We start from the raw sequence: 20800 nt of genomic DNA, 5'->3' as shown, positions 1-20800 counted from the left end.
GAACTCCATTTGTTCACTGAATTAAGTTTGATTTCAGACATAAATTCCCATACGTGAAAGTTGACTGTAAAACACAGTAAGACTCAGGCTTAAGAATGTAGCAAAATTTTAAGAGCACACAATTTAAGCATAAAAATATGAATAATATTAATAAGCTCTAAGTTTTTTGGAGGTGAAACTTTTGGCATCTTTAGAGCCCTTAGGTTGAACCAACATCAAAACTTGGGAGAAAATCAATTTATGTCATCTTTGTAGAGATTCACAGCTCTGCTCCAAATTTCCATGTTTAAAAACAGCATCACTCCAACACAATTCAAACTAGCTGAAGCATATAAGGGAGTTTGTAAGCTCAAGTAGCCGGGAAGGCCTCTGGGAAAGCCGGCAGGATGAAGGCAAGACAGAGGGAACCAGCGCCCTGGAGACCAGTTCTAGACTTTACGGTGCTCCCTATGCTCTGGGTCCCCCCGACATGCGGTTACAATGAAAACCACAATAAAAACGGGGAGAGCAAGACCTTCAACCAGGTGGAAATCAAGCCTGAGATGCTGGGCCACTACCTGGGCAGGCGAGTTCTCCGACCCCTACAAGCTCGTGAAGCACAGCTGGCCCGGCATCAGGGCCACCTACGCCTCCCGCTTCATCCCCCTCAGGTGGCCCATTTGCTAATAAAAGCACAGACTTCTCTCGAAAAATAAAGTAGGAAAAAAAAAGGAGCGTAAGTACATAGTGCACAAAGAAAACGACAGCCATGTCAGAGGGCCCAGAACTGCTCTGGAGCTGCGGGGAGGCCAGCAGGTTGGAGGAAAGCATGGACGACTTTTGCTTTACTCCGAGGGACGTGAGACTCCCTTGGAGGGCTTGAGCAGACGAGTGATGGGATCTAAGTAAGGTTTCAAAACTTCGTGCAAGCGACCAACCAAATGCCCTCTTTGCTGTAGGGCAGATGGCCTGCAGAGGCAAAGCGGGAGCAGGAGAACAGGTGAGAGGTCACTGGGACTTTCTAGGGGAGACACTGCGCTGGTGGGATTAAGGTTGTCATGGTGTAGATGAGTCATCACGGCATCAGGATCTGGTTCTATTTCACAGGCAGAGGTAAAAGGACTCACAGAGGGATTCTACTCTGCAAGGAGAGTTATTCCAGGCTACCAGCACTCTGTCCCTCCCTGTGCATCCATCCAGCTTTCCTCTCTGCCTGTCTCTTGGCTTCATTTTAATTCTCCATGCAGCAGGTAATAACATGATGTCTAAGAGTCTCAAATCCATACCTCCCCACTTAGCAACCAGGAAAGTGTACTTCACATTTATGTATCAGTCCTTGGCAAGGCCCTGTTATGGTCATGGGTCCAATCCTTGGGCCGGTCACTGTTGTCAGGAAGATGGGATATAAAGATCGGCGACCTGGAACACACACTTAGGCCTGCGGCCAGGGCTGCAGGGCATGTTTCGGGAATGGAGGAGTTAGGAGAAGCCTTTCTAGGCAAGCAAAAATGGCCGTTACCACAGCCTAAAAACCAGATTGCTTTTCCTGCGTTTTATCCTCTTCTCTGGACCCTGAAGACTGTCTTCCCCCCCAAACTCAGAGTAGCTTTCTACACAGGGCACTCACCTCAAAAGGAATCATTCTTTCATTATCAAACAGTAAAAAATCATATTAAAGGTCACAGTAATTTTAAAGGTGGCCTCACGATCCAGCTTCATCTGTCATTTGAAAGCAGCTGGAGGAAGGGAGGGCGAAAGAGGGAGAAAGTTCATCTCAGATTGCCAGAAATAGCCTCCATCCCCACAAGCTTAATTGTTAAGAGAGTCTCTCTCAACTGCTTTCCCAAAGAGCTGAGCGGACAGGCATTTCCTGTCGGTCCTCTGAGCATCCTGAGCTGTAGTCGGCTAGGCCGGCGTTTTTCCCCCCCACCCGGGCCTTTCTGCACTCTTCGTCAGTTAAGGATGGCTGGGCCCCAAACAGCTCTGCCACTGGTATTTGTATGCTTTGGAAAAACTGCTAAAGAACTGAGGAACTAGTCCATCATCTGAAAGTACGTACATTCTGCTGCGTTAATAGAGGATCTTGAAATGTGTGTTTAAAAAGGGGCAGGGGGCCCTGTGTGCTGTGGCAGTGGGCCAGGCCATGCCAGCCACCTTCAGTGACTCGGCTGCAGTCAGTGTGACCACGGATCCCGCCACGCCTGCCATCTTCATCCCTCCCTCTGGAACACCTGCTCCCGGTCACTGAGAAAGGACTGATCTGTGTGGACGGTTTTCCCCACCCCAAACAACCCTGGCTGTTTATGGTAAATATTGCACACCAGGAAGGTTTTATTGATCTCTTTCTTCCCAGACACCCCTCCAGCTCCTCCTCCCCTCCCCTCATTTTGTCGGTCTGCCACCTGGACGCGGCAAATGCTGTTCCTCTTGCTTTTCTGCATACCAGCGGCAACGATAATATTTACAGTGGCAGCTAGAGGCCCTTCCTGCTGTCTTCACAGCTCTGGCTCTTAGACTGTGGTGAGAACAAGGCAGAGCCAAATGCGGAGCCAGGCTCCTGCCCTCTGCACGCCCGGAGAGGTGTTCCATTCTGGCCCAAACTCCCGGTGGGATTCTGTACGGAAGCCTCTCCCTTGGCCATCTGGGACCTGGTAACCAGAGGACGCCTAAAAGTTTCCAAAAACTAAATGGTGTCCCGCTAGGTGTTCAAGAAAAAGTTCTATTTCCTTTTGGAAGAGAGTTAAAAGAGAAGATGAACACATCTGGTTGAATTTGATGAATTGTCTTCAAAATAGATTTCATGTTGCCCAGCGGGGACAAAAACAATTCATTAGGATAAAAGAAGAAAATATTATAACTTTTATTTATTTACATTTAAGCATAATTTTTGTATATGCTTTAAAATAAATATACTAGTATAGAAGTATAAACATGACATTTTAAAATGAATAAATTTACATAAATTGAGGCTACATGCTCAAATTATTTTTATGGCTTAGGGCAGATGATCAAAACAGTTTGAAAGCCATTAAATTAGAGGAGATGCTCACGTTCTTTTCTCACACTGAAATTCTGTGGTTCTGTGGTTTTATGTCCTAGAACAAACTGCTGTGACAGACTTGATAAGGGGAAGTGGTCACAGGCAACTGGTCTCCCAGGGGCAACCACATTCCAGTGGGGCTTTCTGCATCGGGGCCACCTGGCCCCCTCTGTCATACCCACCCACGGGCAGGACATGGGGTGGTTTATGGGCACAGGGTAAAGGAAGCCCCTTGGAGCTATGGGGGCCTCCCTCCTTTGCAGGGTGCAGCTCCACCAGGCATTGGGACCAGACTGCATCTGATAAACAGAAAATGATGGCTTCTGGTCTTCAAAGGTTATGCTACCTAATGGCACCCACCTTATCCCAGTTCTGTTTAGGATTTCCGTCTGATGTGGGCCACACAGTCCCTAGCTTTAAGTAGGAAAGGCCTGTCTATTCATCCCATAAGAGGCCCAATTCTGACCACTTGGTAGTTCTTCGTTTGGGATTTACCATACAATTTTATTTAAACCTTTCTACTTGTCTTGATTCTTTTCCCATTCAACTCTTCTCACTTACTTTTTCTTTCCATCATTCTCCTTTCTCCCATTATTCAATTTGTCCTTCCTCTTCTCTTCTAAGGATCTGATGCCAGCTCCCTTCGGCCAGTACAGACTGCAGTGACCCATGCTGTTTGGTAATTTTGTAGAGATTGTATAGGGAGCCTGAACCTTCACTCAGCCGCTCCCCTCTCCCTTCAGTGCTTTTAACCTATCCTCCCAAATGCCTCCGGCCTGGAGAATTTCAATTTTTTTTTTAAAAACGCAGCTCAGATGTCCTCACTTCCAAAAGTCCTCCCTGGTTCCTTATACACCATCCAAATAAGTTAACCAATTTCTTCATCATACTTCCTGCATGCACTTTTTTAAAATAAATATAATCGACACATAACATTATATTAGTTTCAGGTATACAACGTGATTCGGTACTTTACATATTGCAAAACAATCACCACAATTAAGTTTAGTTAACATCCATCACCATAGACAGCTGAGCAATTTTTTTTCTTGTCTTGAGAGCTTTTAAGACCTGTCTTGGCAACTTTTAAATATACAATAGACATTGTTAACTATAGTTTCCATGCTATATTACATCCCCAGGACTTACTTGTTTTATAACCGGAAATTTGCACTTTTGACCAACCACTTTTTTCACAGCACTTTTTCACACACTTTTTCACAGCACCAAAGATATTCAGTTGCACTGATACATTTATACATCTGTCTCCTGCTAGTCTGTAAACTCAGCCAAGGCCAAGACTGAAAGCCCGTCCCACAGTTCCTAACACAGTACCAGGTTCAAAGCAGGTTCTTAATAAACAGAGTAAAGACTGTCTGAAGCCCACTACTCTGGGCCTCCCTTTAGACCCACCAGAATGTGGCCAACTTAGGAAGCAACAATAACAAAGCTAGTATTTATTGTGTGCTTCCATTTGCTTTCAGTGAGAAATCAATGAAATATGTAAGGGCTTCAGTGGAGACCCCCAGACCAATTCTCTTTACACTCTGTTCACTAAGAAGCAGCCTCTTTCCCCCCAGCATATTTTGAAAAGTATGTTCCAGACTGAATGACAGTATGCTACTTGCTTTGCTCTAGTTGCCACATAGTTTCTTAGGTTCATTTCTGTCTCTTAATCACAGTTTATACATGATTATTCCCTGGATTTAAAATTTGCACTGGGAACCGTGACATGTTTATTCCTCGAAACATTCCAGTCACCAAAAGGATGAATCTAACTGAAACACACCTTTACAGGACTACAATTTTCTTCTTCAACAAGGAATATCACTTTTTGTAAAAGACTCAGAAAGTTGAAAAAAATAAATGCAATTTATTTGACTTTGATTATTAACTTCTCCATTTGATCCTTCATACACAGCCAGAAAAAAATCACACACTTGTTCTTATGTATCTTTTTTATCTAAATTCCACATAGCTTGCTCACTCTGGTTCTCTCACACACACCTACACACACACACACGCACGCACAACTGAAGCCATGTAGCTTTAATTCTCAGGCCGTAAAACTTCTCACACTTGCGACTGCTCTTCTCAAGGCCTTATAACCAAGTGAGTCTTTTCTACCCAAAGCTCCCTATGAGCTGCTGCCCAGAGATCAGCAGAACTTGAGAGACAGTAATGCACCCCCGGCGCGCCTCCGCCAAAGCATGCCTGCCCTCCCCAAGCCCCACCCCCAGAAGGACGCGCCCAGCCTAGCAATGCAGCCCTGAAGAAAACCTCCTCCCAAGGCACTGCAAGCCCCCACTGTCCCGAAACCCTAGAGACATGTTCTTCCCTCTCTGGTTGAGGCTCCAACCACAATCTTAGAAAACTGAACCGAAAAGTCAAGTATCTGAGTTCTGAGATGTCAGCTACCTGAAAACAGATGATTCACTGAGCCTCTGTGGGTCATTGTGAAACTGAGCAAATTGCATTTCCCTCTCTTTTTCCTCCCTTCTGTGTGATCAGCCCACTCTCCCATTCTCTCTGCTTCTATATAAGGTCACTGAGAAGACAGATAAGATAATGTTTGTGAAATGCCTTAAATTCCTACACAGAAGGTTTACAAATTCAAACTACTATTGTTTTTTGCGATGCTATTTTTAGTGCTCTGCAAACATTACTGACAAATCTTTATAGATAAAAAGATGTCTTGTGGATGGATGATGGTGATGGTAACAACAATGTGAATGTACCTAATGCCACTGAACCAGACACTAAACAATGGTTACGACTGAAAGTTTTATGTTATGGTACTTGGCTACAATTTAAAAAATAAATATATAAATAGTCAATAGGAAAAAAGAAATCATTATATGATTTGACTATTTAGAAAGCAGGCTTCCTAGCATCCATCCCCTCACTGCTCTGTATTTTGCCAATTGTGTCTCCCACATTGATGAGAAATGGGGCCCATTTGAACAGAAGAGTCAACTCCAATTTAAAGTTCCTAATGTCATTTTTGGGGGAAGAAAGTAGCACATCATTCTGTATCCTATTAGTAACTCGTAATATTGGTAATGATCATTAAAAAAATCTATAAGAACAACCTCTTGGACCTGGAGGAGGGGTGGCAGGGAGCTGAGCCCAGCATGCCAGAATGTGCCACCATTTCCCTGGTCCCCTCTGAGACGGCACCCCGAGGCTGCTCCTCTTGGGCTAACAGGCAAGGGGGGCACGCACTGCAGTGTGTCTGATTTCCATCCATCTCTCCCTTAGGTTTTAGGTGAGCAGCTTTCCTCCAGTACCATCCCAGATAACTGAACGCCAAGTTTCATCACAGGTAGCACATTTTACAACTCGGTTATTAACTGTCGTCAAGGGGCTTTGAGAGAGGCCGACATAACCTCCAGGTACCATGGCTGAGTGGCGCCACAATAACCCATCCTGGACTTTTGGAATGGGCTCTCGCTGGGAACGGGTGTGCAGAACAGAACACACGATGTGGTCACCAGGCAGGGCAGAGTCCCACGAGAGGGAACACGGCTGCCTCAGTGGCAGAGAGAACAAGAGTGGAAACGGATCTTAGCAATCTGATCAAAACCCCCTCATTTCACAAATAAAGATCTGAGGACTGAGGCACTGGGTGTGGGGGGGAGGGGGAGGGCAGCAACCTGTCCAGGGCTGCCGGTCACTCAGCTGCCTCTGGGAATGGAAGCCAGGCCATTTCCCAGCTGGGTGCCAGTGCTCTTCCCACCACACTCTTCCACCTGTGGCAAGGGAGGCAGAAAGGTATGGTGGTAAAGCACGGCCTTTGGAGCCAGACACAGCCACACAGCCCACTCCCTTCCTTAACTCTAAGGGTTTGGGGATGTCACCATTCTGAGCCTCAGTTTCCTCATCTATAAAATGGGCATAAGAATTCTCATCTTTCAAGGCTGACGTGAGGGTTACATTAAATAAGGTGTGTGACGTGCCAGCACACTTTCTGGCAGAGGAAGCAGAAGTGCCTCACAGATGGTAGCTACGGTTTATTACCCTTACAGCAGTCCCACTCTATGGGAGGGGGTCACGTCCTAAGACCCCCAGTGGATGCCTGAAACTGCAGAGTTCCACACCCTGTATATACTGTTGTTTTCTATACATACATACGATACAGTTTAATTTATAATTTAGGCACAGTAAGAGATGAGCAACAAAAACTAATAGTAAAGTAGAACAAACGTAACAATATGCAGTAAGAGAAGCCATGTAAACATGGTCTGTTTCTCTCTCCAAATACCTTATTGCGCTGGACTCAGCCTACTTCTTGCGGTGCCGTGAGAGGATGAACTGCCTCCACGGGGAGACGACGGGCCGAGGATGACGCAGCATTGTGACGTAGCACGCTGGTGACGCAGCATTGTGACGTAGTGCTCTGCGTGCACCGACCTTTCAGAGGACGATCCTCTGCTTCTGTGGCAATAAAACCGTGGAAAATGACTTCGGGCCTAAGGGGCCTTGCACCACTGTATCTCGGAGCGCAGTGGGCCTCATCCCGGTCTGGACTCCAAAGGCACCGTGGGCCCTGTTTGCTGCACTGGGGCAAGGCCGGAGCACAGAGAGGGGCCGCCACTTGGAATGGAGGGGAGCAGGGAGAGAGGCTGCCCTGGCTAATTTCTGTGCCAGTAGGTCTGAGGGGCTCCATGCAGCTGACTGGCACATGTCCAGGACACCACGTCCCTGGGATTACTGGCCACCACAGTGATAATTAAATGGCTTCCAACAAATTAACAAGAGCAGCGGAGAATAAAGCCCTTACCCTTCAGGGCTGGAACAGGAGAGGCTGGCCCCCATCAGCCCAAGGGAATAGGACAAGTTATGCCAGATGTGTCCTCCAGGCACATGCCGGGGGGTCCACAGAGCGCTATCGGCTCTGAGGGATGCACAACAAAAGCTGAATGGCTTCGTTGTCTCAGGACACATGAACGCAGGATTCATCCGGGCTCCTGGTCCTCACAGCATGGTCCTGGCACCAGCAGGACCCAGGAGCTTGTTAAAAATGCAGAATCTCCGGTCCCACCCTGACCTGCTTAATCGGAACCTCCGAGGACAGGCTCCAGGAAATAGTTTACCAAGCTCTCCAGGCAGTTCGTAGACACAAACAATTTGAGAACTGAGGACTTGGGCCATTTTTCCTGATTTCCTGATTGATAGCACAGTGGTTATCAGTCTTGGCTGCACAGAAGCAGCCCAGTGCCAAGTCTACCACACAGAGTAATTAAATCAGAATCTCTGGATTGGACCCAGGCACCAGCTTTTTTATGGTTCCCCAGGTAATTTCAATGTGCAGCCAAGCGTGGGGTCTACTGATTTGGAGCAAGAGTTTGAATGAAGCATTTAGTCATTCATAACCATTTGTGTAAATGCTGTATAATGTATGAGAGTATCAGTCGACTCAGAATGCTGAGCATTTCCTTTGCCCAGAACTTTGGTGTTTGTGTTTCCCACCACTACTTCCTCAACTGTCCTCTGCAGGTTCTGTACCCCCAAGAGAAGTTCTGAATTCACTTGTCTCCCCAGCATTCACCTACCACTACCATCGAATTGTTAACATTATTGAATTCACCAACTAGTGTTAAGGAAAATCCCAGAGGAGGCTCCATTCATTTCAGGCCCTTGGGATCTGTGAGTTTCCAAATTAAAGACAATTGTATTTCTGTCGTATGTGTGTCTCCGTCAGATTTTGCCTACAGTGTTTTGATACATATATAAATTTTGTTCAGCCTTTGGTTCAGATCAGCACTGAAGCAGGCCAATAAGGCCCCATCTGGCTTATGTATTCTGTGGCCTTTGAAACATCTTACCCGGTATAGTACTTAGCTTTGGAGACAGTGGATGGTCCTCACCACTGTTTCTTCAGCTGGGGAAGGTAGAGAGGAAAAGAGAATCAGTCTATTCTAATCAGAAAGCTGGTGAAAGGCCTTAGGACCCACACTTATGTGTCCTAATAAAAATGTTATTTTTAAATGGGACAATAGGATAGTATATCTAAGCCATCAGAAAGGCTAGGCTTACACTTTTAGCTTCAGATCAATTACTTGGAAGTTTTAGAAATTCTTTCAAGAAGCCCCATTTAGAAATGCACACAGCTGGAGGAGTTAATAGTTTTTAGTCTGCCAATATAAATCAAGTGTTCCTTCTCAGGGGATTTCCTAGGGTGCTGCCTTCCACAAAGCCCCCAGGAGAAACAAATATTGACCATTTTTGCCCATGTTTCCTGCACATATTAGGATAACTAATCATCCTGACCTCTCTGGAACTTTTACATTTTAACACTCAAAGTCCCACATCTACCTTCCATCCTGTGCAAAATGGGACAGTGAGTCATCCTACATACTGCCTAGATCTTGCTCACCATCTATTTCTTCATAAATCCTTTCTGTATGACTCATGCACTCCCTCATCTCAAACCCTCAGCACTTGTGCTTAGAACACACACACACACACGCATGCACGCACGCACGCACGCACACATGCTTGCATTGGACATCCTGAGTTCCTTCCTCTCAATGCTAACACAATACATTAATTTATTTCTCTTGAATTTCTACTTTACATTTTTTCCAAGTCCATCACTACCCTATCTCTCCACCAGGATGATTCCCAAAATATCTTGTTTTATAAAATCAAACCTCTGGAATAAATGTGAAGAAGAAAGCAACTCCTGTGTTTCAGAGCTGAAACTAGATGAAAGAGTACATCGTAAAACATAAGGAGGGCCTTTTATTTCATGAAATAAATCTCTACTGCACATCCCTTAAGTGTGGGTACTGTGCTCCACGGCACCCACAGGAAGACGAGCTAATAAATGAGACAAACGTCATCCGTTAACTCAGTGACACCAGCTCCCTAATTTCCTCCTTCCTTGACTTTCCACTGGACTGAGCAAACGCAGTTTCAGGTTTCACCATTCTTTATCTTGGGCGGCCAGCAGCACTTGACTGAATCCACTGCCAATTTGTTCTTTCTAACCTCAGTGCTGCTGCAAAATTATTATAATCAACTTGGTATTTCCCATAAGTTCTAAATTCTGTCCACACTTAAGTCGCTCACCCACCCATCATGGAGCCCATGACCTTGTAGTCCAGCTTCTTTAGTTCAACACCATCTGAGAAATGGCAGCCAGCGTTCACTCTTCTACATGGAATATCCCCGACCTCACCGTGGTCATTTTTCTCTCACCTTCTTCTCTTAAATGAGGAAATACATTTCCTCCTCTCTGAGGCTTCCTCCTTTATCTTTTGGCACCTCCTCTTCTAACTTGCTTCTCCCATCATTACCCATTTGACTTTTTTTTTTCTGCTTTTTGATTTCTCTTCAACATACAAATATTCTTAAATCACAACCGCTTTTAAGGAAACAAAAGAGGTGACCTGATTCCACCGAAATTATGGGGTGCATACCCCTTGCCCTCTTTTTGCTGCCCCCAACCCTGCCTTTCTCATCCGTTGCTCCCGCCTGTTCCGCAGCCCTGTACAGTCTGGGATTTGCTCCTGCTAACCCGAGCTCTTCTCTCAGGGGCGGCCAATAAACTCCTTGTCAACTTTGATGGTTTTTCTAGGTTCTTGCCCATCCCAGTCTCTCTGCATCATTTAAGAGTGTCATTAGAATTACCTTCTTTTGAGCTCTTTCATGCTGTGGATTCTGACTCTCCTTGTCCTACTCTCCCTGGGCCACATCACCTCCTGTTTCTCTTCTTTTTTCTCCATTATCACCTGTCTGTTTCTCCTCCTCTGCCTTATCCAGTCTCACTCAAGACCTCATCTATGCCCTGGACTTTTACTACAGCTCATTCTGTTGACTCACATATGTATGTTCCTATCTCTGAACACTCTTCTGAGTTTTCTATTCAGATTTCCAAACTCCTAAAGGACAGCTCCACATGGAAAAATACAAAGATCCTCAAACTCAATATGTTCAAAATAAAGCTCTTTATCTCCAAACCTGTCTCCCTGTGTTTTCTGCCTTAGTCCCTGAAGCCATCCTACCTAGGGACTCCTGCATCATTCTTTAGCCTTTTCTATTCCAAACTTCTAGGCATTTGGCAAAAAAAAAAATCATAGCACTTCTATTGTTAGAACTTTTTATTACAAATGGCAGAAACTCAGATTGAGATTAAATTTTAAAAAGGGATGTATTAGCTCACAGAATCAGACCATAATAAGGATGTTGCGCATGAATGAGACTTTTCTTCACCTCTCATCTTAGCTTTTGGTTTCGTTTTCCCTCATTCTTTCAGGCTATTTCAGGTGGATGGGGCTATGGCCACTAGCCACTCTGAAGGGGGAACCTGATAACAATAATGAGAAGAGACACTCAGTATGTGCCAGGCACCATTCCAGGCACTTCAGGGCCCAAGAGGCACAATGAGAGAGAGAAAAAAAAATTCCCCATTTCAAATTTAGAAAACCCATAGATGAGGTCTAAATTGGGCCGTGTGGGTCATGTCCCGACCTGCTGGGACAATCACTGGGTCTAAAACGATGAAGGAGTGTAACCGGCGGGGTCTGGATCATCTGCTCACCTCTGAGCTTGGGTGTTTCAAGTAGGAGGGGTCCAGTAAATCTCAGCAGATGAGAAAACATGCAGGTTTAGACTTTGGGGTGAGAAACTAAAATGCAGAAACTCAACATTGTTGATTAAGGTTCACAGGGCCTTGCATTATTTTATGAAAATTAAGGGGCACAATAAGGAATTTTATCTGCATAGGTGTCTGCTTCACCAAAGAGAGAGAGAAAGTCCCATACAAAGGAGAACCAAGACATTCCTTAGAAAACAACTTTGGGAATACATGAAAAAACACAAATAAAATGGGTCATCAAAGCCCAAAATTTATGCCAATAGTTCCTAGCTTCCACAAGGATAGACTATCGTAAAAAAAAAATTTTTTTTAAGTTTCAAACTTCTAAATGACAGTGGTTATAATGATAAAAATGCATAGTGATGAGACATGAGGCACACCTTTATATAACATTACCTGTTCTGCCTGCAGGTAATGTCTCATCTCTTGCACTGACTCTGAGGTCCCCTGGAGGTCTGCCGTGTGTGAGATTTAGCTCTTCTTTCTCACAGAACTTGGGAAAGAGTTCTACCTGGAAAACTGAGAGAATATTGAAACTGCCCACTGAACCCATAAAAATCTCAATAATGTACCCACCAGGTGTCTGTTTTTAGACAATTTAACTTTCCAGCATCCCCTTTTAAGATAAATATTTGCAAATTTTACCCTTAGGTAACTTGCACAAGTTAGCTCAATGCTTGTCACTGTTTTCGACTCCGAAATACTGTACATACAGGCTGGCATTTATTGTCATGGATGATGTGCTCTATTTTTTGTGTACTTCTGCATCTATAGTTCCTCTGATCATTGACTTCTCATTTATCAGAAGATTTGTAAACAAAACAAGGCCTACATGGAGCATACATGAATATGACTTCCATGGTATGTGCAAATGAAGCCTGCCACTGCAATATTTAGGGGAGAGATTTCTTCAAGGAGTGAATGCTGCCACCCAACAGGTGTGGAATGAGATGCTATTTTGATCATCCATCGCTATCGTCTGAGGTTTAGGATGTAGCTGGAAACATTCCACAGGGGAGGGGGATTGCCCAATGCTCTGTTGTAAAAACCATTACTCTACATCATACATCATACTCAGTTGGATTTAGGAGTGAATTAAAACAAATATCTGAGAATGTTCTATTTTCCTGGTAAGCTACTCCATTTGTTATCTTTGCCTCTGTCACTTAAATGTGACCAAAAGACCTTTCAAGATGGAATGCATCCTTGTATAAAATCAAATTACTTATTATAAATGTAATTCACTCATATAATATTTAAATATAAATTCACTTAATATAACTATAATATACATTTATATATAATAGTATTTATTTATAATTTATCAGAAGATATTCATTCTGACTATTATTAGGCTGCAAAGCTATCCTATTTATTAAAAAACATGTAAAAGGAGAAAAGAAAAAAGTCATTTGAAGTTTGACATTAAAATGAGAAAGCTATATTAAAACCATAATGAGATACCACCTTACACCAGTTAGGATGGCCAACATCCAAAAGACAAACAACAACAAATGTTGGCGAGGTTGTGGAGAAAAGGGAACCCTCCTACACTGCTGGTGGGAGTGTAAATTAGTTCAATCATTGTGGAAAGCAGTATGGAGATTTCTCAAAATGCTCAAAATAGAAATACCATTTGACCCAGGAATTCCACTTCCAGAAATTTGCCCTAAGAATGCAGCAGCCCAGTTTGAAAAAGGACAGGTGCACCCCTATGTTTATCGCAGCACTATTTACAGTAGCCAAGAAATGGAAGCCACCTAAATGTCCATCAGTAGATGAATGGATAAAGAAGATGTGGTACATATACACAATGGAATATCATTCAGTCATAATTAGAAAACAAATCCTACCATTTGCAACAACCTGAATGGAGCTAGAGGGTATTATGCTCAGTGAAATAAGCCAGGCAGAGAGAGGCAAACATCAAATGATTTCACTCATATATGGAGTATAAGAATAAAGAAAAACTGAAGGAACAAAACAGCAGCAGAATCACAGAACCCAAGAATGGACTAACGGTTACCAAAGGGAAAGGGACTGGGGAGAAGGGGTAGGGAGGGAGGGATAAGGGCGGGGAAAAAGAAAGAGGGCATTACGATTAGCATGTGTAATGTGGGGGGGCGGTGGACAGGGAGGGCTGTGCAACACAGAGAAGACAAGTAGTGATTCTACAGCATCTTACTACGCAGATGGACAGTGACTGTAATGGGGTTTGTGGGGGGGACTTGGTGGAGGGGGGAGCCTAGTAAACATAATATTCTTCATGTAATTGTAGATTAATGATACCAAAATAAAAAAAGAAACTTGAGACAGAAAGTCACAAAATTAAAAATTAAAAAAAGAGAAAGCTATACAGTGTGTTCAATATTTGAAATCCTGCAACCTGTCAATAAACTGAATTTTTCTTGTAAAGAGAAACATGCATCCTTTTTTCCTAAGTTCCCCACATCAGTGCTCACTTTTACGATAGAAGTAGTACCATGCCACTTTTGTGAAGTCTGAAGCTTGCTAAGAAATGCCCTGCCCCAGCCAGAATCAAAGAGAACGCTTCAGGAAGGGACTATCAGCGGCACAGCTCCCTCTGCTTGCGTCTCTCACTCCACGTTTGTTACTGTTAGCAGGGACAACATTTCAGAAAGGAAGCCACCTGCTATCAAATACAAGGGAAGGCTGTGTGCGTGTGTGTGAGACTGAGGGATGCTCCATGTGTGTGCTCCCATGTCAAGGGATTATTTACATGTCTAACCTCTCTTCAGACTGTTAGAAAAAATTCAGCAGGCTAGAATTAACCTCTCTGGAGGTTAAGCCCCAAATGGACACGTCAGGGAGTAACTACTCAGTCACATCTTCCTTGGAAGGGTCAGAAGTTATGCCAAAACAGGGCACGCGTGCTGAGAGGCCTCTAGCCTAACAGAGCGAGCATTGGCCTGGGAGATTAGGGGACCCTTGCATTTCTTAGCTGTGAAAAGTGGGGCAAGCATTCTCTCGGGAGCTTAGTTTGGACCAAGTTAGGGGTCTGCAGCCTGGCTGCACAGCAGACTTGTTTGATTTTCTTTTTTAAATAGTGATGCAAGGGCCTTACCCCAGGCCAGTTAAATTAAACCTCCAGGGGTGGAACCCAGTCACGGGTATTTCTTTTAATGGCTCTCAGTGCGTGTAGGTGAAGCCAGGCTGGGGAAGTGGGAAGCTAGGTGACCCAGGTCCGTCCAGGGCCAGCTCTGCTGGGCTTGCTCCTGTTAGATCAGGGGCTCCCAGATCGGCTCTGTCTGCTCAGCTTTCCCCTGCCCAGCCCACTGGTCCCCGTGCCTAAGTATTAGGGCTGCAGCTCCAACTGCATCTGCCGAAGCACTTACTGCACCACGCTGGACTGCCCAAACCTAGGGAGTGCGGGGTTTGAGGGAGGAGAGAGCAGGATCTATTGTTGAAATGAAGCATCATGGCTCCTAACAAAACCACAGGCCTGCAGCAAAACTGCAATTTTCCCTGGAACTCCACAGGGCAGCTCATTTCCCTGTTCACACCCAGCTAGGACTTTTCTTTTGCAGCCCAGAGCTGTGTGGCAGAGATAAACTAATTTAACCAATAGTCAGCACTGCATTTTGATCTTGCAGTCATGTCACATAATTTCCTTTTCCAGGGCCACACTGCACTCCTCTCTGCCTTGTTCTCTCATCTGCCAGGCTTTGTTTCCTCTTACTCCTTTTTAACCTTTCTGTCCCTGCAGATCTGCCCCACTGCCGTGTGCCCCCACCACCCTGGGCATGATTTTCCTTTGTAATTTCCCATTTCCCCTTACTTTTTCTGACTTCTTCATTTCCAGCCCATGTCACAGGGCCACCAATGACTGCGAGGATGTGAAAATCTGAGGCACAGGCATGAATAATGAATTGGGGGAGCCAGACTGAAGCCAGTCGGAACTGAGAACAGTATTTCAGAAATGCAGCCAAATGATTTAGTGAGAGGTGGTATCGAGTTACTGCAATCCCCCGGGATCCCCCAGACACACTGTTAATTATGAAAATGCAGTTACGACTAAGTAAGAATCTGCAGTCATCCAAAGGCCGGCTGAAGCTTCAGGCCCTGCTTTCGGGCTGAAGCTGGAGCTCTAGAAGTTGCAGAAAGACATTCGCCTGTTTCCATTGCACTGCCCAGCTAGTGCAGTGATGGCGAGGCAGCCAGCTTGCTTATTCCAAGAATATTATTGTCACTTGGGGCAGGGTGCAGCTGGACAGAGATGGTCAGAAGGCCTAGGATCGGAAACTCCACAAAGCAGCACATTCAGGAGGCAGTGATGTGGGGGGAGCGAGATCTTGCTGTGCCGGAGAGAAGACGGGCCAAGGAGAGCTGTCTGCTGTTCTTCCCTGTCATTAGAAGCCAGCCTAAGTACCAGCCCTTGGTGCAGATACGCCTCAGCCTAAACTATTTCCCATTTAGTCAGAAACCTGCTTTGGACCTCCCTGGACAAGCAAGACTGAGTGGATGGGTCTCTGAAGCTTGTGGTCCAATCTGGGGACTTGCTGGAGCTGGTCAGTGAGTGAGGACTGCAGGGCAGTCATAACTAGCATTCTTGCCACCCACTGTATCCCCTCCTATCTGTCCCTAAATGCTGCCAGATGCATCTTTGCAAAACATAAACCTGACTATACTACTATCTTGCTGGAAAGCTGTCAGTGTGATAGCTCCCCATCAGCTACCGAATAAAAGCTAAATTCCTAATCATAACCTTCAAGGCCCTCTATGACTTGCCCAGACACCCCACTCGTCTCCACCCAGTGACTTGACTGGACCGTGCAAAGATGCTGCGTGCTTTGTTTTCTGTGAATTCTCTGCTGCTCCTCACCTGCACACCTCTGCTCAGACTGTGTCCTCTGCCAGAAGTTTCTTTTCCACCCATCTCTGTCTGCTTTGTAAACGTCAATTCATCCTCCAAGATCCAGTGAGGAGTTCTCTTTTCTAAGAACTGCTACGGAGCCCTCAAATTGGACACTATCTCCCCACCTTGTGCTCCCACCTGCCTACTGCCCACTCGACATTGCAGGATCTCTTTGTGAGCCTGGAATGGACACTCTGGGGCAGAGACCATGTCCTATTCAGCCAGGAATGTTCCCAGCATCCAACACATTGCCTGGAATATAGTAGACATCAATTAATGTTCATTTAGAGAATCCTGGCTGGAATAGAATAAGCATATAGGATTATAGTATTCCAGTATTATAGGCATGGCGATTACCATAGCTCCTGCCTTGAGCTTGGAGATGTAGCAATCTGAGCAATGTCCCCCTGCCCCATCCTCACACTGGAGAGCTCCCCAGCCCATGCTCACAACCCTTCGTCCCCATCCTGATGTGCTATGCCCCCAACGGCACCGTGTCAGCTGCTCCCAAGTTCCCAGTCTCTGCTCGTCTTTGCGAGACCTTGATAGGGAGTGAGACGCCCTGGTAATGGCATGTTGCCAGTGGTGAACTAAATCTTTCCAACCAAAACTTACTTCATTTTCCCTGAATGAGGGCAACGTCTGAGTCACAGAGGAAACAGGTAGAGCAGGTATGACTCGCTGGCTGCAAATTCAGAAGTGCAGAAAAAACATATCTTGACTTTTTTTCGTAACTCAATTTAATTTTGGTTTCAAGTCCCATTTTTCCCCCCAGGATGGCCAAATCCGTTCTCTCTCCTCTCCACTTTCCCTAGTGTGGTATCTGAGTGCCTGGAGTTTACATGGTGTCTAGGTGAAGTTTACCCAGTCCTCATCTTCAGTGTATCTCAATCCCCACTGGGGAGCCCCATCCCGTTTAATATCACTGTCCACCTGCTGGTAGCTGAGGGGGCCTCATTCCCATCCTGTCTGCCACATCTGGGAACCAAGAAAACATGGTGGGGCCTGGGGAACATTGCAGGCTGACTAAAGGCACATCAGCCAAGCGATACTATACACTCAGTGCCATTTCTCCAGGACCCTAAAGAGAGGACATGCATTCGCTCTGTTCTCAGATCCTATGAGCTTTTATGTGAGGGTTTTCTGGTTGGTTGGGTGGTGTAGGTTCTGCTCTGGCATTAGTTCCAGCATCCCTAACATGTGACATGGGAACCAGCATTCATGGCCTCTTTTCTCAGGGACCCACCAGCATGTATGCTGTCATAACTCTCCGGTTCAATTCCCTCTCCTCCCGGCTATGACATCCTTTTCTAGCCAGCGTGTTTTAGGGGTGCCTCCCTCCTGTTCACCTAATACCTACCAATCTTTTCTGTTGGTCCTATTTCCATTTCCTCAGAGTCTAAGGTCACGACCGAGATTTTTTTTTTCTCCTGAAGTTTCCTGTCACATCCCATCCCTATGTCAATGATCCCTTCTCACAGTCTAGTCGCTGAATGGGGAGAAGGGGGAGTGTGTAAGAGGGGATTGGAGGGGGAAGCATCGTGAGGAATGTTAGCAAACACTAGACAACATGTACAATGAATCAGGTACTGCTAAAAGGGCTTCCCATGTTACCTCATTAAATCACAGCAGCCCTGTTATTATTCCCACTTTACAGATGAAGAAATCGAGGCTAAGTAGCAGCCAATGGAAGGCGCTGGGACTTCAACTCAAGCAGTCTGGCTCCAGAGTCTGTGACCTTAATCATGAAACCATGACCACTTCTCACTAATCAACACCCTGCCACACACATTCTTATTGTACAATCATCTTCCTTGAAGATGTATAAGGAAAAAGAAAAGTTTTAGAATATTATGATGGAGACTTCTCTTTCTATTCAAAGCGCTTATGCTGAGCTTCAACAAATTTTGACTTTGATGAGCCATCTATCAGTCATCCATGTGAAGGCCCAAAAGAGAAAAAAATAGAAAAGCCTAGAAGTCTTTAGAAATAGAATCTCCCACTACCACCAGTGCCCCTGCCTCCATCTGTCTGGAAGTGTTTTATCATGTGCTTCAGCAGTGGAGAAAGAGAAGGCCTGGAAAAGTGTGTCCATTCCATGTATTTCACTCTGCCTGCTCTTAATAATTCTAATTCTCAGAAGTATCATCCCTTCTGGATGAAAAGATGCCCAGGACAAAACATTTGTGGGGTTCTAATTCCTCAAGTACAATCATTCTTACTACTTTGGGGGGTCACAGACCTTCTGCAGTCTATGTCTACCTGCCTGGAAAAACCAAATGCATGTACCCACATGCACATAACATTTGTCATACAAATTTAGGCAAATTATGAGCCCTGCACTATGTGTGAATTATTCCTGGAAGGGAAGTTGCTTTACTCATTTCTGTACCTTCATCTCCTAGCAGGGAACAAATTAATTGAGTGAGGCCCATCCTGCTCCCACGCCAGCCCCCAGCACCCATATGTCTCTGTGCTCCCATAAGAGACAGAAAATCTTCCTCTCCCCTTTATACAATCCAGATTCCCTGCAAATGCTTGTTGCTAACAGCGACTTTGTTCTTTGTGAATTGTGTATATGCATTTGCCTCTGAGAGACAAGCACCGACAGTGTCTGCAGGAGCTGATTAGAAGCTGCCACTCTGATTTTTGGACAATTTGGAGACTGCACATAAAACTCTACAAGCCTTGTGGGGGCCAGGTAGGAGAGGCCTGAAGCTCTCGACCTCTTTATCAGCCCTTAGAGGACTCCTTCCCTCCCTGTTACTGCAGGGTAGCCAATCACTTGATTGGTCTTCCTCTTTTCAGGAGTTTTAAAATACCTTCCCAGAGAAAACAATTCATGGGTTTCCTGTACCTCAAGAGTACCATGGAAGAGCAGTTAACTCAGCTTCTCCATTCGCTAATCAACCAGCAGAGAGAATGTTTGGGTCAAGGCCAAACATTGTTCTTTCTTTGAAGAAAACACAGAGATGGTTCCGTATAAACTGTGAGTAACTCAGAGCCCTCTGCAAGAAATCATTGTACCTGCAAATGAAAACACTTACACAGGATCATCATTTGTGGTTATTTGGAATCACGCCACCACGGTGATTATTAAGAATAAGTAGGGCAAACAAAGCAGACAGCTAAAAGATATTGAGAAATTAAAACAATACCTACTTCATTCTCATGTGCCTCTTCTTTTCTAGGGCTGAGGTGGTATGGTTTACCTTTTCATTCCTTCCTATCAACACTGTCTAGTTCTTTGATGGTGTTTTTCTTGTGATCTATTCTTGCTATCAAGATTTAGGATCTTAACTGGGCTCATGGATTCCCACACCATGAAAGAGACCATCTTTGTTTCTTACAAGGGATCTCTGGGCCTTTGGGACTGCATACACATCAGTAACTATTCGAGACATCCTCCTTGTTATAGTATATTTATGATTATATAAATTGCATATGTGGAAAACTATACTAATACATCCCATGATTATAAAACACCTCAAACATAAATTTTAAAAGGATGAGGTAGAATAATTATAAACAAAGCTCTAATAGTATTTTTAAAAATAAATTATCCCTTCCCCTTTGGGATTTAGGCATCCTGCTTTGAATCATAGGCCTAGTAAGCAAGTAGACATCACAGCAAAGCCCCTTGAAACATTAAAATTATCTATCACTGCCTCACATTATAACCTGTGTTCATATAAGTGAATTCATAAGGGCCTTTCTATTATGGACTGAATATTTGTGTCCCCCCGCCACCAAGTTCATATATGGAAGCCCTAATCCCCAGTGTGGCGATATTAGGAGAATGGGGCTTCTAAGGAAATAATTAAGGTCTGTTCCAATTGGATTAAATAGGTTTAATGTCCTTATGAGGAGAGACATAAGAAAGCTCACGATCTCTTTCCACATGTTCACACTGGAGAAAGACTACAGCACCCAGCAAGACGGCAGACATCTGCACACCAGAGAGAGAGTCCTCGCAGGAACCAACCCGGCCAGCCCTGGGTCTGAGACTTTCATTCTCCAGAACTGTGAGAAAATAAATTTTTGTTGTGTAAGCCACCCAGTCTGTGGTATTTTGTTTTGGCAGCCCAAGCGGACATAGGCACTCTCAGAAATCTCCCAGATTATTCCCGTACCTCTGAACTCTATAAACACAGAAAAATATATATAATCATTCAACATAAAAATGTTTTCTTCAAAGCCGGTCATAAAATTAGCATCAGGTAACAAATTTGAGCAGTGCCAGAACTATTTGGAAGGATGAGGAACACAGTCAACATCTCCCTAACTTGAGCCAGCAGCC

At 44.8% G+C, this 20800-nt stretch overlaps 1 pseudogene; it reads left to right on the top strand.

Moving 5' to 3' along the window:
• Nucleotides 1–386: 386 nt before the first annotated feature.
• The window catches only part of LOC118916822 (14-3-3 protein sigma-like), a 31698-nt pseudogene continuing 11284 nt past the window's right edge, over nucleotides 387–20800 (top strand).

Source organism: Manis pentadactyla, chromosome 7 (genome assembly GCF_030020395.1).
Source record: "Manis pentadactyla isolate mManPen7 chromosome 7, mManPen7.hap1, whole genome shotgun sequence".
NCBI classification, from domain to species: domain Eukaryota; kingdom Metazoa; phylum Chordata; class Mammalia; order Pholidota; family Manidae; genus Manis; species Manis pentadactyla.
Note: the sequence above shows the minus strand (reverse complement) of the source record. Positions and strands in the feature narration are given on the sequence as shown.